This window comes from Mauremys reevesii, linkage group 1 (genome assembly GCF_016161935.1).
Source record: "Mauremys reevesii isolate NIE-2019 linkage group 1, ASM1616193v1, whole genome shotgun sequence".
In the NCBI taxonomy this organism is placed as follows: Eukaryota; Metazoa; Chordata; order Testudines; family Geoemydidae; genus Mauremys; species Mauremys reevesii.
The window spans coordinates 19636257-19658870 of record NC_052623.1 but is presented as its reverse complement, the minus strand read 5'-3'; the positions used below and the strand labels follow the sequence as shown (position 1 = coordinate 19658870).

General features: G+C 44.9%; 1 long non-coding RNA gene across 1 annotated transcript in view; it reads left to right on the top strand.

Moving 5' to 3' along the window:
* The window catches only part of LOC120397354, a 128951-nt gene extending 119159 nt beyond the window's left edge, over nucleotides 1-9792 (top strand). Inside the window, exon 5 of the long non-coding RNA XR_005593745.1 lies at nucleotides 9068-9792. This is a non-coding gene — a long non-coding RNA (uncharacterized LOC120397354). The remainder of the gene's footprint in view (nucleotides 1-9067) is intronic.
* The last annotated feature ends 12822 nt before the right edge of the window (nucleotides 9793-22614 follow it).

Genomic DNA, 22614 nt, shown 5'->3' with positions numbered 1-22614 from the left:
GGGAGGAGAGGCTAGCCAGGGCTTGCTCACCACGGGTCTGATTCCCCACTGCCATGTATCTTGTGTGTACGGCTACCAAATTATTATTATTTACTGGGTCTATCAGGGTAGTGCCAACTGAGAATAGGACCCCACTGTGCTTGGCGCTGTACAGACACGGAATAAGAGACAGTCCCTGCCCAAGGAGTTTACAATCTAAAGAGATAAGACAGGTCCAGGACAGGGGAAAGGGAAAATGCAATGACTGAAGTCATGTTAGTGCTGTAAGCTTTTGGTTTTGTTGTTTAAATTCTTTCCGTGGGCTATATTAGGCGGGGATTAGCTAGATGGAAGGACAAAGAAGAGGAAGGGGTTGGAGACAAAGAGGAAGGGGGTGGGAGGAGTTGGGGAGAATAGCCAATCAGAACAGCGGAGAGAATGTTTAATGTGAAAACTGAAGAAGGTCATGGTCCCTGCTAGAACTCCTCTCTGCAGCTGCTGTGTCAGTTTCTTTCTCAACACCCCCATTGCTGGAAGAGGGGGTGTTGCAGGATTGCTAGTGCACTTGGTGGGGGGGGGGGGCGGGGGCAGCGTCTCACCTGCACATTCCTGGGTCTGAATTAGAATGGCTGCATTTTGCAACTTTGCACAGATGTGGGTGGCTACACAGAAACGTAGGGCAGTGGGGACAGAAGCTCTGCGTTGCCAAGGAAGCGTGGCCTACTGATCAAGTGACATATCCTGTCCCTCACCAAGCAGGTGCCATACGTTGCAGTCAGCACTAGCCTGGTGCATACGGCGCTTCTGTAGTAAGGAGAGGTTATAAATAACCTGCCCACAGACACTTTGGCTTTTGTATTTGATATACAGAGGGTACCACTCTGCTCCCACACTATTTCATGCACTGCATGCTGGTTAATAACATGAGAGGACTCCATGTTTTTCAAATGAAACTGACTCTTTATTAAGAGAACTATTTTGCTGCAACTGGCGCTAGCATTACAGCCATGTACACACAGACTGACTTCCTGGAGTCTCCTCCAAATGCTTCCCTACTGCAACCTGTGCTCCTCCCTCTGAGTTCCAGGCAGGGTGCTACAGACACCGTGATTAGAAACATTAGGTCAGAGCAGGATTTAACAGTAAGTTTTACGCCCTGGAAGTTAGGAAAAAGATAATCGTCTTGTGAGTTGCAAAGTGAGCTCATGTGAGATGAGCCTCACTCAGAGTGAACAAATGTGGATTCCTACAGAGTCACTACAAAATATTGAGCTGCCCTTTTTCTGGCTTAAGGGAATCCAGAGCATGACTCAAAAGTAGACAAGCTAACGAGCAGCAGCGGCCTGGTGATCTTGCCTCTAGTTCCTTAGCTTTCATACTCCACTGGCGTCTCAACGTGCTTTAACTGTGACGAGCAAAGTGCTAGATTTGCAGTGACTTGTCCAGCAAGACATGGCAGCCATTGTGTTTTCAGCCAAAAAAGGCCTGTCAAGTTGCACGGAACAGGACATTTTAAACACACTTTTAAATCAGCAGCCGGTGATGGAGTGTTTTGAATCTGGGCCTGGATTGGGTTTTCAGATCCATCTTTTCTTTCCCCTCTACCTTCCACCGGTGGCAGCTGCTGCTCCACATCGGGGCCACGAGGCATCACGAGGGTTAAGATGCAACGTGAAACATGAACAGAGGCACAACTTCAAGCTGAAACAGGCCTAGTAGGCTCAGCTGGAGCCATCATCAAGCCTACCAGGCAGGTGCCCCCTTGGAAACTAAATCTCCTTTGAAATGGGCTGTTACACACCACTTGGAAATTCATATTCCCTGCAGGAAGGGGATGGGGACTGGGTGGGGGGACTAAGGTCTGTGCACTAACATCAGCGTTGAGTGTATGTAAGGAAAGCAGAGGAACTGCTGCCAACATAATCAGAGTTAGTGAAAACGTAGGGTGTGTGTGTGGTGGTGGTAGTGATGGTGGGGGCATAACTGCTTCAGGAATCATTAGTATGACCTGAACAGCCTCCCTGAGAATGAGGCTAATTTTCTATCTAGTCTGCTTGGAATGTTACTTATTTGCAGTGAGGAGATGCCTCTTACTCTTGAGATAACACTGATCTCTGGGAGGATCCTGCACATTTAACACCTCTGAGGTTAGAAATTGGCCTGAAAGTTGGCTTTATGCACCAGTGTTGCTGCCCAGCATTAAAAAATCAGGAGCCAGGCCCCCAAAATAATGAGATTTTTTTAAATATAAAAAGAACAATACATTTGGGTTCATTTTCATAAATTAATAGATTTTAAGGCCAAAATGGAACCATTCTGATCACCTACTCTGACCCCCTATATACCACAGGCCATAGGCCTCCCAGGAATTAATTCCTGCTTCAAATCCAATAGCTGTGGCTGAACTAGAGAATATCTTTTAGAAAAATATCCAGTCTTGATTTAAAGATTTCCAGTGATGGAGATTCCACCACATCCCTTGATAAATGATTTCAATGGTTAATACCCCTGTTATAAATGTGCAGCTTGTTTCTAGTCTGAATTTGTCTAGTTTCGGTTCCAGCCATTGGATCGTTACACCTTTGTCTGCTATATTGAAAGTTCTCTATTATCAAATTTCTGTTCCCCATGTAGATACTTATAGACTGTGATCAAATCACCCCTCAACCTTCTCTTTGATAAGATAAATAGATTAAGCTCACTGTGTCTTTCACTATAAGGCACATAATTCAGTCCTTTATTCATTCTTGTTGCTCTTTTCTGAACCCTCTCCAATTTCCTTTCCAGTGCCTGTCACACTCGTGCCAAATACAGAGGTAACATAACCCCTATATTCCTTCTTGAGATCCCCATTTATACATCCAAGGATCACATTAGCCTTTTTGGCCACAGCATCACTTTGGGAGCTCATGTTCACCTGATGATCCACCATGATCCCCAAGTCTTTTTCAAAAAGTCACTGCTTCCCAGGATAGAGTCCCCATCCTGTAAGTATGGCCTACATTCTTTAGTCCTAATGTATCACTTTTTTACATTTGGCCATTTTGAAATGCATATTGTTTGCTTGTGCCCAGTTTACCAAGTGATCCATACTGCAGTGTATCCATGACCTGTCCCATTCATTATTTATGCCTCTCCCAATCTTTTTGTCGTCTGCAAGCTTTATCAGTAATGATTTTATGTTTTTGTCCAGGTCATGATAAAAAAGTTAAATAGGGTAGGGCCAAGAACTGATCCATGCAGGAACCCACTAGAAAACACCTGTTCAATCATGATTCTGTGTTTTTTACAATTACACAGAATCATAGAATATTGGGTTTGGAAGAGATCTCAGGAGGTCATCTAGTCCAACCCCCTGCTCAAAGCAAGACCAACCCCAACTAAATCATCCCAGCCAGGGCTTTGCCAAGCCTGACCTTAAAAACCTCTAAGGAAGGAGATTCCACCACCTTCCTAGGTAACCCAACCAGTGCTTCACCACCCTCCTAGTGAAATAGTGTTTCCTAATATCCAACCTAGACTTCCCCAACTGCAACTTGAGACCATTGCTTCTTGTTCTATCATCTGCCACCACTGAGAACAGCTGAGCTCCATCCCCTTTGGAACCCTCCTTCAGGTAGTTGAAGGCTGCTATTGAATCCCCCCTCACTCTTCTCTTTGCAGACTAAATAACCCCAGTTCCCTCAGCCTCTCCTCGTAAGTCATGTGCCCCAGCCCCCTAATCATTTTCATTGCCCTCCGCTGGATTCTCTCCAATTTTGAGAGCTATTTTGAGAATTATTAGGCAGACAGTTTATAATCCATTTATTGTATGCCATGTTAATGTTATATCATTCTAATTTCTTCATCAAGACATTAAGTGGTACCAAATCAAATATGTTACAGAGGTCTATTACATCAACACTATTGCCTTTATCAACCAAACTTGGCATTTCCTCAAAATATATGAAGTTAGTTTGACAAGATCTATATTCCATTAACCCTAGTTAATTGACAGTAATCCATTAATTCTTTATTAATTAAGTCCTATATTAGCTGTTCCACTATTTTGACCAGAATTAAAGTCAGGCTGACAGGTCTATAATTACCCATTTCATCATATTCACTCTTTTATATTGGCACAACATTAACTTTCTTCCAGTCCTCTGGAATTTCTCCAGTATTCCAAAGCTTCCCTAGTACAATGGGGCCCCGTTCTTGGTTGGGCCTTGGTCTCTACCATAATAAAGATGGTTATGGAAAATCAACATTAATGGTCCAGAGAGTTCCTTGGTCAACTCTTTTAAAATTCTTGGATGCAAGTTATCCAGATCTGCTGATGACTAACTTTAAATGGCACCAGGAAGCAAGTCGGCCCCTGAATATAGGGCTTAAGTGGGACTTAAGTGGTGGATAGGCCTTGTGCTAGCATCCTAATGTTTGTGGTCTCCAACTGAAGGCAATATGTATATACGCAAGGTATTATTTATACACCTCTACCTCAATATAATGCTGTCCTTGGGAGCCAAAAAATCTTACCGTGTTATAGGTGAAACCGTGTTATATTGAACTTGCTTTGATCCACCGGAGTGCGCAGCCTCACCTCCCCCTCCCCCCCCTGCAGCACTGCTTTACCGCGTTATATCCAAATTTGTGTTATATCAGGTGGCGTTATATCGAGGCAGCAATGTATATGAAAAAGCCCCCAAAGCCCAGCAGTATTTCCATTCCTGTTAAATCCCTTGTTCAGCTTGATAGAACAGACATTGTTGCAGGTGTGTCTTGGTTCTATCCTGCAGATGTTGACCTTCTTGTTCACAAAAGATTAAGTATTTTCTCTCCTTTCTGAAGAAAAAAAACAAAAATTAAGCATTAATAGTTGGAAAGAATTTAGGATCTAATTCTGAGCATTCCCCTGGGGCTAGAAATGATTTCCTGCTGTAATTTTTTTTTAACTCTTCAAAAAATAAAGCAGCAACTTCAAAGAGCCATTTGCCTCCTGTGCAGAACATGACAGGCATCAGTTAGTGAAAGTATCAATGTTGTGATATGGTGCAGATTGTGGTGGTTTACAGATCAGACCCCAAGGTCACAAACTGCTGGATCTGCAGTTAATACCACTTGACAGATACATTTATATTTTCTCACTCATGGATGCTAATGGGAGGTCCCATTCCATATGAGACATTCCCCCAGGTCAAGGTAGGAGAAACAGGAAGTATTTGAAAAGAGTGCATCTCTAGTGCAGCATTTACCCTCTGGAGCAATATTTTGTGTGTGTGTGTGTTTGTGAAAGGTGTCAAAGGAACAGGCTCAGAAACTGCTCTGTTTAACCAGGGAACAGATACAGCATCAACAATACATGGGTCTCATGTAGCATCAGCCAAAGATCTCAAAATGCTTTACAAAGGCAGATACATACAAGGAGGCACAGAGAAGTGAAGGGTTTTGCTCAAGGTCATTGTCAGAGCCGGGAATAAAGCAATGCCCTGCTCCACTCATCTATGCACTGGACCGCGTTGCTTCCCAGTGCAAGCTTCTCCTCTGCTGATCTACTAATGTGCCATAACTTTAACCCAGAGAGAGCCCTTCTCAGCATCTTAAAGCTGTTTGTTCTTTGTGCCTGTTCAGTCCTCTCCTTTCTGGTGAGTCTGCCAGCAAGGGGTGGTGTGATGTCTACTAGGAGATAGACTGAGACTAAGAAATTCACATCTCCCACGCTACATAACAGCCATGAGATTAAACAGTTCAGCTTTCAGTTGCTATCAGCCTGAGCTGGGTTTGAACTAGTGACCTAGGAGCAAAAGGCTTTATATTAGCATCGGGCTCATATTTGGCCCTGGATCCAAACCCTCCTACATATTGGGGGATTTAGGGCCGAGGGCTCGGTGTGGCCCATTACAAAGGTAGGATCAGCCACCAACTGGATCTATATGTGGGTCTGTCCTCAAACTTCCCCAAAGTTTGGTGAGAGATGTCCAGATACTGGGGTTTGGATCAGGCCCTTCTCTTGTTTCTGTCTCATTACCCCAGGCAATTGCCCTCGAAAAGAGCCTGCTATAGTGTGGGTATAATAATGAAACCCTAGAGTGAAAGGCAATGGAACCAGAGGCCCCAAACTCACGTATCCCAATACAATGTTTCGGGAAGTGCCATTGCCTTGGCTCTTTCTTTTGTTGCCTGATACTTAATATGTTAACTACTGCAAGGCCTCCTTCTTCCCTCTCTGCTTTCAACCCCATGGCCACAGAACGGGGAGCGAGGGTGGCAGGGTTCTGCTGATTTTCTCTAGCAGGTGCAGCTGTTCAATTCACCTTGCCCACATAAGGGAGGTGGATGTGACCCTTCTGGTCAGAGGAATGCAGAGTCAAGGGCCGAGTAGTGCTAAGGGAATGAAGGTTTGAGGTTTGTTTTAATTTGGAACAAACCAATGCCTAGGAGGCAGGGGTGTGTGTGTTTTGAACCCACCTTGAAATGCCACCTCTGCACAGGACAGCTGCCCAGCCTGTGTTTTAATGTGTTCTAACTGCAGATGGGTGATAGCAATTCGAAGACTATCTAGAAGGGGTCTCTCACAAAGACGTTCAGACAGCCTTTGAAGTGGAAGGGATTGTTGTAAACTCTGGGCCTAAAGGGTTGAGTCAGGTTGAGATAAGCTCCCTAAAGTCTGGATTCTTCTTAAAAACTCTTGGGGCTGCAAAACGGAGCTGACGACCTCACAAAAACAAGCCCTCCCATGAGATTTCTACTGCTCCCTTCCCCTGGCTTATCCGGAGAGTCTCCCACCAAGGATGGCCATTCTTATGAGTGCTGGGCCTGAGAAGGAGAGGGCACTTGTACCAACGCGAAAGGCTTCAGCAGTTGCAAAGGAAATGCTCTGAAAAATCCCATCGGAGTCAGCTTTGGTGCTGTCAGAGACCAGACCTAGTGGCTGGTACAGGAGCCCAGGGTCAGGACTGGAGTCAGAGCCCAGGCGACAGAGCCCAGGATCAGAGCCAAAGTCAGAAATTGGAGCTGAGGCTCAGAACCTGGTCACCTGAAGAGAGGCGTGGCAGGAGCAGGGCTGGGCACAAGCAGGCACAGGAACGAATGCAGCTGTGTGGGTGAATGCTTTGAACAGCCATTCGCCTAATGCTGCTGCTGGGCCTAAGAGCATGCCAGGTGGTTCCTCGTGTTAATCAGGTGATTCTGCTGCAAGCCAATTGTGGTTCAGCTGCAAGTCCTCCATTGCTCACTAGGAAGGTGGAGCTAGCTGGTCCCACGCTCAGCTGTAGCCTGCAAGCCCTAATTCCGGATAGGTGCAAGGTTTGAGTAAAGCTTCAAATGAGGTTTCTGTTGTATCCGTTTCCTTAGACCATAAGCTCTTCAGGGCAGGAATAATGGCTTTGTATGAATTTGTAGAATGGAGCTCTATTGATTGGGGCCTCTGGGTATTAAATAATAATAATCAGTTCACTCTCCGGTAAGGAATACAGGTGTAAAAATGGTCAGAGCTGCCCAAGTGACTTAGGAGCCCAAGTCACTCTGAAATCAGTGAGATTTATGTTGCAGTCCTAAGTCTGTTAGGCACATTAAAAAATGTAACCTGCAGACCCCTAAAAGGAGAGAAAGTGCAATGTCTCTTCCTGGGCGATCACAGCTTTATTGGGGCTAAATCCGTCCCTTTGCACCACCTCTGACTAATCTGAATTGCGAAACAAACCTTGGTCCAGGGTGTGTTATGCAGCGATTACAGATGGAATGAATCGTCCCCACAGAGTGGGTTGCAGTGCTGTTGCAGTGCTGAAGTTTCAACAGCACCCCCATCCCACAATTGCAATGCCTCCACTCTGCAGCAAGCAATGAGCTGTTGGATCAGTATAGCACAGTGGGTCTCTAACTTAGGCGATTGTGCCTCCCTGCTTTGTGTCTGTAAAGTTTGCACACACACACCCCGCCGCAGAAGCACATATACCGGTAAAAGAAATCAACACGCAACTCTCATTAAATATTAAAAACAATAAGGCCTTGATTCAAACAGAGCCAACGACCCCTGGGCATAAGAGCAAAAGCAAAAGTGCCCATGGTGGTCGATGCTTACAGTTAAATGTGCACGCCGCCTCGCTGCAAACGGATTCATGTGCAGATGGCAACGACTTTGTATAATGCTACGCAAGCTTCACCGAAATCCATCAAAATGTGCAGCGCCATCTGAGCACCTGATGTGTCTGGAGGAATCAGCGTTGCTAGTTATTCACTGCTGTGGGTAAAATATGCACAGTAAGTTTGTTTCCCCTAAAGCTTCTCATGCCTCCCCCTTCGAATACATTCCATGCCCCCCGGGGGCTGCCCCCACCCCCAGTTTCAAAACCTCTGGTATAGCAGAATACTCACCAGCCCTGTCACCTCAACCCCCAAATCCCACTGTGCAGGAACCCATGGGAGACCCTACCAAATTGGGCTCCATTCCAGACAGTGAGTGTATACTGCCGCCAGGAGTTCCTAAATCACCACCCCAAACCATGCTCAGTGAATCAAGCCTGATTCATTGGGGTCCCACCACCCCGGAGAGCGAGGGGAAGGATTGGCTACTTTGACTTACACAGACTTCTTACAGAAGAATGATTTCTTCCAGGAAACGGGGGAGGAGAGCTGTGCAAAGAACGGATTTTTTGGTTCTCTAGCAATTCCAAAAAAATTGGGAAAAATATCACATTTTTTTTCAAAATGTTAGGTGAATTGAAAAGTAACAAAAAATAAAAATTGCTTTGGGTTGAATGCAATGTTTCATTTATATTCCAAGTATCTTTCATTGTTTTCAGTGTTAAAAAATAAAACATATGGAAATTTCTACATTTTTAATTGAAAAATCAGTAAGCTTCATTTCAAAACTGTCCAAATAAAACATTTCATTTGTTCGGATGGGCGGAGGGGGGTTTCTGGATTGAAACAATTCAGTGAAATTGACACAAATGTTTTGGTTGACCCAAATATTCATTTCTTGCAAAACAAAGTTTTAGACAACAAATTTTGCCTCGCTTTATTGGGGAGCTTTTTTTAAAAAAACCATGAGTTTATTATTGAAGCACTGTAAATATTTTAGGTAATTCAGTCTCTGTTTTCTTAACAGTGTCCAACTTAGGGATCTGTAGAGCTGTTTCCAGAATTTCCAAGCCATTCTGTCTTCAGTTTATCCTGCGAAGTCTGCAGCTGGGGTCCCTGGAAAAGCTATTGAAAAACAAAGCTGGCCCTGGTGTCTACTATAAAATTTGGTTCTGTTCAGATTAATTCTCAATTCTAGACATTCAAAACCAAATCGTTTAAAAGCCATTTATCTGCAATATGATTAAATGACAAAATTCCTTGGCAAGGTACAGATCTTCCTGTCATACCTAGTATACTTTAACTACCACTTTTACAGTACATACAGTACCATATTTATTACATTTGGTCCTTCTTATTTTCCATTTCTTCCCTTGCAGTCCTAGTCCCATAAACCAGCCTTCTCTTTCTTAGTGGAGTGGCCTGTCAGTATTGATTAGGAGAGCTCCACTTTGAACAACTCAGCGATACCTGTCGTGACATTTCTTCATTGTATTATTACACGCGTACACACACACACACACACACACACCAGCTGAACCTTGCTCTTGGTCCTTATACATTTGTGGTAGATTCATGTTGACCTGGGGTCAAATCCATCCCTGGTGTAACTTCACTGGCTTTTTAAAATTATTTGTTTAACAACAACCATGTCCTTGGAAATAAAAAGAAAGCCCCTGACCTGAAGAGTTTATGTACCGCACTGTTCAGGGTGTGTTGTGTGTCTCACGCTGTGCCTGATGCACAGAGCATATGAATCTCTTACTGGTTTGAGCTACAAGATGTATTTTTCCAGAAAGTGATCTAAACTAAATGAAAAACCCCAGAGAGTCGGTTGTACATAAATCTATGTGCTTATTTTATTTGTGCTTTTAAAAATAATAGCAGCAGTTTACAGGCCCCACACTGTACCCTGTGGAAATGCCCAAAACATCTACACATTTCTGTTAGCTCTAGTCATTAAGTAAATGACAAAGCTGGGTTCCATTAAAAATAAAAGAACACCCTAAAAAACAAGCTTTCTGCCGGAGAAATTTGTGTGGTGAAAAATTCCAGCCACTTAAACTCTTTGCAAATGGTTCTCAAAACAAACCACACTGAAGTCCCAACTGTCATTCAAGATAAATTGAGTTCTGAGCCATTTTTGGGTACAGCGTGTTATCTGTCTGGCACTTGATCAAAGTCCTGACAAACAACGTAAGAAGTGTTACCTGTAAAGACATCTACATATTCTTGCCTGCTATGAAATTAGTAGAGCTGCAGAAATGAGACATCCCTATGCAAACTGTTGTATTTTTAATCAGTTTACTTAGCAGAAGAACATTTTGGCTCCTTGAATCATGCTGATAATGTTAGGAATGGTAAATCTTTCCCCCCTAAGCTTGCAGTGTGAGTGGAGTCTTTCTCTTGGCCTCAGTGGGGTTTGGATCAGGTGTGGAGAGTTCAGCACAGCGTAAGGAGACTAGCAGAAAGATGTAGAAGCAAATAAAAGGGAAGGTTGTCATCGGTCTAGGGGTTCCAGCTCAGAATTGAGGGCCAGGACTCCTGGGTTCTATTTCTGGTCCTACATCTGACTGGTGTGAACTTGGACAGGTCACTTCAACTCTTTAGAACAGAGCATGACCCTCAGTGTTCATTTGTGCAGGGAGTAATGGGGCATAAGGAGCCCCATTTCATGCCCTTGTTACCTTGTATTGCAGGCAGCAATGTCGGAGGGAGAGTAACCAAGTCACCATTCCCCCCAGTCCAAGGTGGGTGGGGAGTAGGTGGAGCACTGGCTCTGCCCTTTCCAAATGCACTGACCAGTGCAGCTGAATTGGCACAAAGGGGTTAGTAAGCTGCACCCATGAATGGTTCCTTCCGCATTGGAGAAGGGGGAAGCAGGGACCAAGCCATGAATCTCAGGCACAATACAGACCCTACCTTACTCCTGGAACTAGGCTGCTACTCCCTTACTCAGGCTGGATTGCATGGTGCTGGTCCAGCCCTTTGCGTCTCTACCTACCCAATGGCAAAACAGACATAATCATTTCTACCTAGATAATAACATCTGTCAGAGGCTGGGTGGGTTAAGGTGCATTTATTAAAGTGTCTCGAAATCCTTGGGTTAAAGGTGATGTATCTTGTATGGCAGGGTTTTTTAATTACTATAGGCTAGTGAATGCAAAGAATTCCCCCCCCCCAATAATATAGCACTGAAAGCCACCTTAGAAAACATGCCCAACAAATTTCCAGACAACATTTTCGGTCACTTGACATTTTGACTGTGGGTTTTAAAATGGTGAAGAATTAAAGGTAAACTGCCAATTAGTGATGTTTAAAAATAGCTCAGATAAACCCCAAATGGCAGATGAGAAATATAGAAGGATCAGGACAGTAAAACAAATACAGGGTTGTGTATGTAAAGATTTTTTTTTTAATTTTTCCTTATTCTAGCTGAATGGCCCATTATATCTTTCCCCTGTAGCCTGCAGACTTGAAAACTAGTTGCAAGCTGAACTGAAGTGGTTGGGATATGTGATCTATAAACACTAAGATAGTTGGAGCATGAAAGCAGATGATGTGAGACTGGGTTTGTGATACTGATGCTATCTCCCTTTCTTTCAGAATTGCCTGGAGTTATGGGACAGAGCCGGCTGGATTGTATAAATGTTACATAGTTTAGTGAGTGTATGAAAGAGGAGCCGGTTTCAAAAGCACTTGGCTATAGGCTGCTGTTCTCCTGAGTGCATGGAAGGGAAAAACAAGGGAAAGGGGAGCTTTTCAGAAAGATTCAGTGATTTGGATGATATTTGCCAGTTGCAGACTTAAAGGCTCAATTCAGTTCCCATTGCAGTCAGTGTAAGTTTTACCCTAGACATCACTGGGAGATGGATCAGGCCCTAAATCACCAGCCTCTTTCTTTTACCTCAGGACAGAAATAAAGTTTTTCTATAGATTAGTTTTTTAATGCTGCGGGCCCCTTGTAGCCAATCATTTCCTGGGTGCAGTTCAAAGGCATGCCTTTCAGGCATACAGGGACATGTGATTCACACCCCCAACATCCACAGCGCTGCAGTAACTGTGATTATAAACCCAACCAGTTCATGTCCTCAGCTGGTGGAAATTGGCATAACTCCATTTAAATCAATGGATCCACGCTGGTTCATACCAGCTGAGGATCTGGCCTCAATCTCTAAAAGTGGCTGAACCCACTAGTCGCTGGGCACTAATAATAATAAATAATATTCTCAGAGGCCCAAATCAAGATCTCATTGTGCTGGGTGCTGTACAAACAGAAAGAAGACATTTCCTGTCCCAAAGAGCTGACCATCATCTCTCTCTACACCTTCATCATCATCATCATGGTAGTGCCATATTGTGACCTATGTGCTAGGCGTTGTGTAGACATATAAGAAAAAAAAATCACTGACCCAAAGAGATTTTAATTTAAATAGACCAGACAGACAAATATTAAACAAACAACTCATAAGCAAAATATCAAGAGGTACATACCTTAGTTATTTTAGGTTTTTGCTCCAAGCAGTTCCTCCACCCATTCCTCCAATGTACCCTATCCTTAGGTGACCTTATCCATTCACATGGATTCACCTACCATCCCTACAGATAACTCACAAATCTACCTCTCCACACCCAGATCCAGCCCTGCACACCTGGCTGCCTCTCTGACACATCATCCTGGATGGCCCACTGCCAACTCAAGCTCAACATGGCCAGAACTGAGATTATTATTTTTCCTCCCCAAGTCCTCTCCACCTCCACCCTTGCCACGGACAACCTCACCATCCTCCCTTAGACCTACACACACAGAGCCCGATGGGCACTTTTCCCATTCCTGATCTTCATGCCTTCTTCCATGAATACAATGATCTCTTATTCCCAGTGCACTGGGCTGTCCCACCTCATTCAAATCCCTCCTGATGGCTAAGCTTCCAGAAACATGGGGACATAACAGTCAATGCCCTCTCCGTCCCAATATCACATCAGTGAGGAAGAGAGAGAAAGGATAGGTTAAAATAATTGTAAGATAATACCGCCTCTGGGCCTCGCAGTGTGTCTCATCTTGTCTATCAATAGCCTTTAGGTTATAAATTCTTTGGGTAGGGGCTGTTGTACATTGTCAAGTATGTTATTGTTGCTAACAAATGTATAATAGTGTTTAATAATAGGTCTCTTTGGGCCTGATCCAGCTCCTATTCAAGTCAGAGGGAGTCTTTCCATTGACTGAATCAGAGTTAGGTCAGCCACATAAGCCCCCCTTTACTTGTTATTGTTCCCTAGAGTATTTTCTCCAGTGGTTTCTCTGGTCTGTGCAGCGACGGGGCTCCTATCACATCCAGCCAGCCATGATAAGCAGTAATGTATAGAATTTGGTGAGGTCTCTGGAGGGGATCTCCAGAAACTGGTGCAAGGTCCTGTCATATTTTCATTAATGATCAGTGAGAGCTTTGAACGACACAATAATGACATTTGCCTCTTGGGAGCTGATGCAATTTGCAGTGAGATACACTCGCCTATGGAATAATCTTCCACAGGAAGTTCTGGAAGCCTCATTGCTTGGCACATTTAAAACCAGACTGGGCAATGCCCTAGTTAGACAGCGAGATGCTTTTTCAGGGTGCCCAGGACTGCGAGTCATCTTGTCACTCCCCTGCCTCTAGTGAGAGAGAGTGACAGACAACATTGTGTATATGTTCTATATCAGCGTTTCCCAAACTTTTTTCGCCACAGTACACTTTTTAGCCTATTACAGAACACTTATAATATTATTTTGTAGTCGTTTGGTTTTCAAGTAAAAAATTGCGTTATTTATGCTCAAATATCTTTTATTTTATAAAACAAAGCAAAAATATACATTTAAAATAATTTGAACTAACAATTTCTAACTGGAAAACGCGTATAAAGTAGTACAAAAATCAAGTGCAAGAATCTTTCACAGAACACCTATTCACATCGTGCGGAACACCAGTGTTCCGCGGAACACAGTTTGGGAAACGATGTTCTATATAAACCAAAGGGTGGAGCACATTCCCACTCCTTATGCACAAAGACCTTAAAACTATGGAACTGGTGCATAAAACACAACATCACCATTACAGCAGCATACCTCCCAGGTTGACCGAACATGATGGTGGACACATTAAGCAGACAGTTTTTCCAAGAGCATGAATGAGAATTGAACATCAAAATAACATAACACATATTTCCCAGGTGAGGATCCCCACACATAGACCTATTCACGACATCAGTAAACAAGAAATGTCCAAAATTTTGCTCACAAACAGGACTAGGATCCCTAGGGGATATGTTTCTCATCAAATAGAATGCTCCTCTTCTATATGCATTCTCACCAATACCTCTAATGTCCAGAGTAATATACAAAATACGAACCAACAGGACCAAAATAATACTCATAGTACTGACATGGCCCAGACAGACATGGTTCCCTTATCTGACATGCATGGTGATCTGCACATCGTTCACTTTCCCTCGCCTATGGAATCTTCTCTCTCAGGACGACGGCCAAGTCTTCCATCCAGACCTGGAGAAACTTTACCTGAAGGCATGGTTCCTTCATGGCTCCACCACGATGGACTAACCTGCTCAGAACAAGTAAAACAAGTGTTATTAAACAGCAGGAAACACAACACGCATACTGCATACCTCCAAAAATGGAAAAGAGTCTTTCTATGGTGCCAGAACAAACAAATATCTGCAAGCCAGGCACCACTTCCACTAATCCTGGAATATTTATTAGCCCTAAAGAACTCAGACCTTGCTATGTGCTTGCTTAGAAGTTCATCTTGCTGCCATCACGGCCTTCCATCAACAGGTAGACGGGACTTCAATATTCGCTCATCCAATTACTAAGCGATTTCTAACAGTCATACAGAACATGTACCCAGACATCTGCAAACCCATGCCAGCATGGGACTTACATCTGGTACTCAAAAGTCTAGCCAGAGCCCCATTCAAACCCTTAGCCTCATGCTCATTACTTCACTAATCTATGAAAATGGCATTTCTGGTCGCCATTACATCAGCACAAAGAGTCAGCAAGATAGGGGCTCTCATGGCTCACCCCCCATACACAATATTCTGCAAGGACAAAGTGACACTTAGAACACATCCTAAGTTTATGCCCAAAATATTATCTTTGTTCCAACTCAACCAACTGATTCACTTACCTACATTTCATCCAAAACCACACACTAATGCTCAAGAAACAGTCCTGCACACTGGATGTGCGCTGAGCCTTAGCATTTTATCTAGTCAAAATGAATCCCTTCCGAAAATCATCTTGACTTTTTGTGTCAACAACAGAATGATCAAAGGGTTCTGCCATATCTATGCAAAGATTATCTAAATGGATATCCAGCTGTATCCAGAGGTGCTGTTCACTACACAACACTGAAGCCGCGCCGGGCATCAGAACTCACCCAACAAGAGCTTTATCTACCTCCATAGCATTCCTACCCAATGTGCCCATCCTAGACTTCTGCAGGGCAGCCACCTGGACCACTGAACATGCATTCACGAATCACTATTCAATTACTCTCGGTTCAAACTCAGGCACAAGACTAGGCCTCACTGTACTAGCCTCAGCAATGAACTCAACTCCGAAGTCCCTTCCATCCTCATGAGAGTACTGCTCTACATTCACCTGAAGTGGAGCCCTCACAGGGACAGCACTCCAAGGAGAAGAGAAGATTACTCACCTTGTGCAGTAACTGAGGTTCTTCGAGATGTATGACCCTGTGGGTGCTTCACTACCCACCCTCCTCCCGTCTACTTTGGAGTACGAGCCGAACACTCCATGGTAGAGATTAGAGAAGGAACTGATGGGGTCAGGGTGAGCGCGTGCTAGATGAGGGACCAGTGGTGCCACAAGACTGCTACTGCACTTGTACACCTCAACCAGACACAGCTACTGAAAATCTCCAATCGATGGCACCAGGATGCACCACAGCTGAAGTGGAGCACCCACAGGGATGCATATCTTGAAGATCCTCACTTACTGCACAAGGTGAGTGACCTTCTCTTCCAGAGCGTAAATCATCCTAAAGTCACATAGCACAAGCAAGTCAAGTCTTTAGTGATATGGAGCCATGGATTAAGGGCTTAATCCTGCTCCATTGAATAAAATGGGAATTTTGCCCTTGGCTTCAATGGGAGCAGGATTGGGCAACAAATCTTTAAAGAAAAAAAATGAATACAACAGGCAACTGAAAAATAACTCAGGGTTTTTTTTGTGCATGGGAGGAGCTCCAGAACGTTATTCAAACCTCACACGGGTCTGTGTCCCTGAAGTAGCACTGTGAAAGGATTCCCTTTGTAATAAGACCCTGTGTCTATCATCTCCCCATCAATGGAGCAGTGTCCTTCATTCTGCCAGACACCTGGCCAACTCCTTCCATCTCTATTCCCCTTGACGGATGCCAGTCTCTTTACGAAGACATACATTCCTAAGAATTTGACACTGGGCAGAGATATCTGTCACTGAGTATTAATCCTTCTGCTGTGGGGAATGCCTGTACATTATATCCCTCCCAACAGGGATCAGCTGGCTGGGAAAATGCAGGCTCAGCTTAAGCATTAACCTTACATGTTTATGTATAAAAGATAGTAGGTGAAATATTTGTTGTCTCCACCAGGATTAGAGAGAATCTGATATGGTCTCCCTGCTATTGCGGCATCTAAAAAACTCATTAATATTGGTGAGATGATCTTCAGAGCCTCTATGTGAGATAAGGGAGTATTATTATGGCCACTGTATGGACAGAACAGAGGAACTAAGTGCCTTACCCAGAGGGAAGTCTGTAGCAGAGTTGGGAACAGACCCCAAACCTGAGTCCTACTTCAGTACTCTAACCGCTAGCCAATCCTGCCTTCTGGATCCTCCTTGCTTGCTACTGTTGTCCTCCACTAATGATGAACAGATGGTCATCATGGTCCTTTCTGACCCTAAAATCTATGATTCTAACAGAGCAGCGACAGGCCTGAGTTGAGGATATGGAGCTGATTCTTCCTCCTCTGTTTTGAGGACACCATATCAGGAATGGGTTCCCCTTTTGGCGGCCCCCCGACTAGTGCAAGCATTTTGAGGGTGTTCTCATTGTGTTCATATTGTCCATGTGCCAAATCACTAGGTGACCAACAACATCTTAGACCTGAGGTTTAGCACCTTGTGTTCAGGAGTTCCCCCAAATAAGGCCGTGATTCTCAAGTGTGGTGAAGTCAATGGGAATTGAGAGCTCTGAGCAGCTCACAGGATTGGGGTCTAGGACAGTCACATTGTTAAAGGTAAGCAACAGGGGTACAGCTTTATTCCTGTTAGGAGTTTACACAAAGGGTGCTGCACCCAGTTCCACAGGGCCTATGGGTTCACAGGGCTCCCAGTTCACACTGTCTCCATTTAACTAACTCATTGGCAGCCTGAACCTACCACAGCCCAGGCTCCAGCCCGAGCCCAAAGATCTACACCGGAATTAAACAGACCCATAGCCCAAGTCCCACGAGGCTGAGTCAGCTGACATGGGCCAGCACAGGTACTGGAACTAGGTGGTGCTCCCACACCCCCTGGCTTCAATAATAAACCCCCTGGCTTGAAGTGGTTTCCATCATACACAGGGTTTACAGTTTGGTTCAATGACTCTCAGCACCCCCACTATACAAATCGTTCCAGTTTGCAAGCTGGGTTTCAAACTCAGGCCGTCACTTGATGAATTACCCTTTTCTTCTTTTTTTTTCTGGGTAAATGTATTAATGTATCCATTGTTGATTATTATTACACAAAATGAATGAGGTGGGGCCGAGGGGTTTGGAGTGTGGGAGGAGGGTCAGGTTAGGGCAGAGGGTTGGGATGTGGGGGTGAGGGCTGCAGGGTGGGGCCGGGATGAGGGGTTCACAGTGTAAAAGGGGACTCAGGACTGGGGCAGAGGGTTGGGATGCAGGGGGAGGAGGGGTGAGGGCTCTGTCTGGGGGTGAGGGCTCTGGGCTGGGGTGGGGATGAGGGGTTTGGAAGGAGCTCAGGCAGAGGGTTGGGATGCGGGGGTAGGGGGTGAGGGCTCTGGGATGGGGCGGGGATGAGGGGTTTGGGAGGAGCTTGGGCAGAGGGTTGGGATGCGGGGTAGGGGTGAGGGCTTTGTCTGGGGTTGAGGGCTGTGGGTGGAGCGGGGTGGGGCGGGGATGAGGGGGTTGGGAGGAGCTCAGGCAGAGGGTGGGGATGCGGGGTAGGGGATGAGGGCTCTGGGGGTGCGGGCTCTGGGTTGGGGGGGGGGATGAGGGGTTTGGGAGGAGCGCGGGCAGAGGGTTGGGATGCGGGATAGGGGTGAGGGCTCTGGGGGTGAGGGCTCTGGGATGGGGTGGGGGATGAGGGGTTTGGAAGGAGCTCGGGCAGAGGGTTGGGATGCGGGGGTAGGGGGGGTGAGGGCTCTGGGGGTGAGGGCTCTGGGGTGGGGTGGGGGATGAGGGGTTTGGGAGGAGCTCGGGCAGAGGGTTGGGATGCAGACTTAAGAAGTTCAGCTAGTTTCTGCTAAGCCTATCATGCTGACTCATACTGTCTCACTGTTTCCTTGTACTCTCCTTTCAGCCTGTCTGTAACTAACTGTTGTCTCTTGTCTTATACTTAGATTGCAAGCTCCTTGGGGACAGAGACCATCAGTTTGTTCTGTGTTTGTACAGCGCCTAGCACAATGGGGGCCCGGTCCATGGCTGGGGCTCCTAGGCACTCCCGCAATACAAATAAATAATAAGCTTTGGGTAGAGATTGGACAAGATTCACTTGTACACTTTGGATAAAAGGTGCCCTCATGTGGCAAAGAAGCCATTAACCCAGGTTATTTCCTGCTTTATGTCCCTGGTATGGCACAAAGTTGCAGGAGCGTACTGGGGAATGCATGCTTATCTGAGCTGCACCTAAACGCAGAATCCTTGGAGGTTCTCCCACCACTAATATTTTGTAACCATTTATGGGTGCGCACTGTGAAAGCCAGAAGCCATTTTGTGCATCCACATGTGCTCTGTGAACAAACGTATGTGCCATGAGTTCTGGCTCATGCCAGAGAGTGTGCTCAAAATAGCTTTCTGTTTCTAGTAAGAATCCCACAAAGAATCAGTCAGTTCCTGCTTACAGAAATCAAGTAAACAACATGACTAAAATGCATAAACAAATAGGCAGATTTTTTTTTCGTGAGTAGCTCTCTTAAGTGGCAGTACAATAAACTTCTCACTTTGGCTTCAAGTGAGTCAGAAAGCAGGCAGGCAGAGATGGCTTGCTGACATTAACCTGATACACAGCACAGCAAGCAAGCCAGCAGCTTTCACTCAGCACACTTAATGATATAAATGTGTCTGCCCTGCATATTGTTTCCATGTCAGCAGTCTGTGGGCAGAGGTTGGAAACAAAATCCATTGCTTTAACTTGAAATTCCAGCCTCCATCTTTCAATAAAGCAGTATCATCATTTGCATTTTCAGATCAGATTTTCCTTTATAGCCGACAATATAGATGGGCAAAAGCAGGGGGTAGTTTGGGTTTTGTTCTGGTTTAGCTGACCCAGCTGGGTTCTGAATTAGTAAATCCAAGGGTAGCGTGGCTCCAGGTTCTATTGTATCTGGAGCCCAAAGTTCAGGGAGATTCATATCACTGGGGCTGACAGGCCTATAATTACCTAGTTCATCACATTTTACCCTTTTAAAAATTGGCACAACGTTAGCTTTCTTCCAATCTTATGAAACTTCCACAGCGCTCCAAGACTTATTGAAAATCAACATTAACAATCCAGTGATCTCCTCAGCCAGCTCTTTTAAAATGCTTGGATGCAAGTTATCTGGACTTGCTGATTTAAAAATGTTTAACTTTAATAGCTTCTGTTTAACATCCTCCACAGATACTAGTGAAATGGAAAGAGTGTTACCATCATCATATGATGAGGCTATATCACTTGTTTTTCCCCCAAATAGAGAACAGAAATATTTATTGAACACTTTGGCCTTTTCTGCATTGTTATTGATAATTCTACCTTTTCCATCTAGTAATGAACCAATACCATGGTCAGCATTCATTTTGTTCCTAACACATTTTAAAAATTCCTTCTTATTGTCCTTAACACTGTTGGCCATAGATTTCTCATGGTGTCTCTTTGCTTCCCTTATCAATGTTCTATGATTCCTAGCTTCTGATTTATTCATTACTATCAGCTTCCCCTTTCCTCCATTTGTAATATATTATTTTTATAGCTGCCTTTACTTCCCTTCTAAACCAGGTCAGGTTTTTAACCAGCACTGCCTTCTTTCTCAATTGTGGCTTTTGGGGCATCAAGTAAGATGTTCTTAAATGATTCCCAATTATCATTCACATTTTTCTGCTGAAATTCTTCCTCCCAGATGTTCTAGCTCAGAATTCTTTTCAGTTTTGTGAAATTGGCCCTATTAAAGCACCAAGTATATGTATTACCGGTCTGGACTTTATTCTGCTTGCACATTAGAAAGTCACAATCACTTGTGCCTAAGCTACCATTAATTTTTAGTTCTGTGGTCAGTTTGTCTTTATCCGTTAGGACAAGGTCTAATAAAGAATCCCCCTGTGTTGGCTGCAACACTTTCTGAGTTAGGAAGCTGTCATCTAAAATATTAGTCCAGGGGTTCTTAAACTTCATTGCACCGTGACCCTGTTCTGACAATAAAAATTTCTACACGACCCCAGGAGGGGGGAACAAAGCATGAGCCAGCCCAAGCCCTGCCACCCCCGCAGGGAGGCCAGAGCTAAAGCCTGAGCCCCATCACCCTGAGGGGCGGCGGGGGGGGGGAACCCCTCAGAGCCCAAGAGCTTCATCCCAGGGCAGCAGGCCTGTAACCTGAGCCCTGCCACCCAAGGCTGAAGCAGAAGCCTGAGCCTCAAGTGGTGGGGCTCGGGCTTCAGCTTCGGCCACGGGCCCCAGCCAAGCTAATGCCAGCCCTGGCGACCCCATTAAAATGAGGTCACAACCCACTTTAGGGTCCCGACCCACAGTTTGAGAACCGCTGGGTTAGACCATAACCAAAACCTGGAGGCAGGTATCTTCCCAGCTGTGCTTCCCTATATAGCACCTATGTCATACACCTATATGATGTCCCATCCACCTGAAGGAGACCCCAGCTTTACTTAAAATCATCAGGGAGAAACCAATTTATCTCTGCACTGCAAGCTTATTTCCTTTTGATCATGACGTTTCTCCCTCCTCTCCTGAAGGAGCTGCTTTTCTGTTCTGCTTTTACATTCCGGGACTCTCAGTGTTTCATTTTAAGATCTCAGTCTGTTCTACAGAATCATTGGCCGTGCACAGCCCCCGCTGCCTATTGCAGCCTGCCAGAAGGTTGTATTTCAGTCTGATCTAAAGACATGACACAGACTCACCAGAGTAGAGCAATAATTTTTGAGCGCTTGCTCTGCATGGTGAAGCAAATGGGGAGGGGGAAAAGAGCCAGGGTGTCAGGAGAATTCCTCTACGGTATGATATTGTTTCCTGTTTCCATTTGACTGGGATCCAGGCTGCATTTGTTATCTCCAGGCTTCTCCATGCCAACATGATTAGTTAATGAGCCATGTTTAGTTTCAAGCAAAATGCACAATTGATCCTAAGCTTTAGCTCGCACCACTGCAGGGGAAGAAACCGGTGCAAATGGCCCCTCTGGCAGATGTGTGAAGCAGCAGAAAATGTGTTTAGCTGATGATTCTACTGGGGCTGCACTGCAAGGCCTCCTGAAGGGGAAAAACACCATTTGGGGAGTGGGAAAGACTTGCCACTTATTTATTTATAAAAATAACAATGATTAGTATCCAGGAAGGGCCAAATCAATTGTCCCCAGCACCCAGCTCCATAAACTGGGCTGTGGAGCAGAGATTTCCACCCAATGGGGGGGATAAATCCTTCCCTTCAGGCTGCAGATTGGCAGTGGCACTGGGGTGTGGCTACTGCCCTACCTAATGGCTGGAGAAGCCTGTGGCTCTAGTTCAACCCTTCCAAGGGGGAAGAAGGGACTGGAGGGTTTGTGGCGTGTCCTTTTCTGTAGATTCCAAGCCCAGAAGAGACCATTGTGATCATCTAGTCTGACCTCCTGTATAGCACAGGCCATAGAACTTCCCCAAAATAACTCCCAGAGCAGACCTGGACAACAAGAGATGGATCACTTGATGATTACCTGTTCTGTTCATTCCCTTTGGGGCACCTGGCATTGGCCACTGTCGGAAGACAGGATACTGGGCTAGATGGACCTTTGTTCTGACCCAGTATGACTGTTCTTATGATCTTCTAGAAAAACATCCAATCTTGATTTAAAAATTGTCAGTGATGGAGAATCCACCATGACTCTTGGTAAATTGTTCCAATGGTAAATTGCTCTCACTGTTAAAAATGTACCCCTTATTTTCTGTCTGAATTTGTCCAGCTTCAGCTTCCAGCCTTTGGATCGTGTTATACCTTTCCCTGCTAGATAGAAGAGCTCATTACTAAACATTTGTTCCCCATGTAGATACTTATAGTCTGGGATCAAGTCACCCTTTAACCTTCTCTTTAAGCTAAATAGATTGAGCTCT